The sequence below is a fragment of the Ranitomeya imitator genome, unplaced genomic scaffold (genome assembly GCF_032444005.1).
Source record: "Ranitomeya imitator isolate aRanImi1 unplaced genomic scaffold, aRanImi1.pri SCAFFOLD_663, whole genome shotgun sequence".
Lineage (NCBI taxonomy): Eukaryota > Metazoa > Chordata > Amphibia > Anura > Dendrobatidae > Ranitomeya > Ranitomeya imitator.
The window spans coordinates 29,484-30,739 of NW_027193878.1; the positions used below are offsets into that span (position 1 = coordinate 29,484).

Here is a 1,256-nt window from a genome sequence, read left to right on the forward strand (position 1 = left end):
GATCCCACCTCGGCCGGAGCGCCCCGGCCTTCACCTTCATTGCGCCACAGGGTTTCACGTCACAACGGGGGGAGTGACGATGGTAAACCCCATCAGGTGGGCCCAGGGCAGGTGAGTCTGGCCTTGGGGGGACGTAAGGGATAAAGGAGAAGAGACCATCAGGGCACGGAGCCTCAGGCCTCCCTCGTTGTCACCCTTGCGAGGGGACCCCAGCTGCGCCATGGAGGCGATAGATGGAGGGGCAACCCTCAGACAGGCATAGCCCCGGGAGCACCCCGGGGCCGCAAGATGCGTTCGAAGTGTCGATGATCAATGTGTCCTGCAATTCACACTTAATTCTCGCAGCTAGCTGCGTTCTTCGACGCGCGCGCCGAGTGATCCACCGTTAAGAGTCGCGCTTTCTGGTTTGGGGACACTCGGAGGCGCCCCCCTTTTCACTCTCGTGTCAGCCGGCCGCAAAAGACTGGGATGCTTTGGAGGGTTGTTTTCAAATCTCGGCCCTGTTGCCCGGGCGCTCGGCCTCCCCGTCCCTCCCTCCAGCGGGGAGGAGAACAAAGGAGGGCTCGAGGCTTCTCAACCTACCGCCCAGACCCACATACCCCGGGGAGGGGTGTGTGAGCGCACAGGAGAATGGTACCCGGGACGGCCTTTCGCGTACGCGGGGGGCTTCTTATTTTTCCTCGGCAGGCAGCGGCAGGGCAACAATCGTCGGCGCGAGGCCGGGCGTCTTTTTCCTGGGCGACGGAGCGAGAGGGGCTCCCCGCACCCTCCCGACGTCGCCCGCCCGCTGTCCTCACGTGCCCTCACCGTCCCCACCCTGCGGAGCGCCCTGGCGAAGCAGAAAGAGACCTACCACCGCCCCCATCACGTTCGGTACCCTTCGGGGATTTGGCGGGCGGCTGGCCTCCTGATCTGCACCTCATCGGTATTTTTCACTCGCCCATTAAAGATCCTTCCACAGGTTCATCTAGGGAAACCTTGTTACGACTTTTACTGTCTCTAGATAGTCAAGTTCGATCGTCTTCTCGGCTCTCCACCATGGGTCTTGGCCGAACCCGGCGGGGCCGATCCAAGGACCTCACTAAACCATCCAATCGGTAGTAGCGACGGGCAGTGTGTACAAAGGCCAGGGACTTAATCAATCGAGGGAGAGAAGCCAGATAGGAAGCCCCGCAGCGGGAAGGGCACCCGGAGGAAGGGAAATCCTCCTCGTCGTCCGTGCCGGCAGGCGGGCATCCCGGGGCGTCACCTTCCGG

The 1,256-nt window shown here is 62.5% G+C and overlaps 1 non-coding gene across 1 annotated transcript; it reads right to left on the reverse strand.

Annotated features, from left to right (window-relative positions):
* Positions 1 to 242: 242 nt before the first annotated feature.
* Positions 243 to 394, reverse strand: LOC138654410 (5.8S ribosomal RNA). Its single transcript, XR_011316273.1, has one exon. It is a non-coding gene; the product is annotated as a 5.8S ribosomal RNA (ribosomal RNA).
* Between the last annotated feature and the right edge of the window lie 862 nt (positions 395 to 1,256).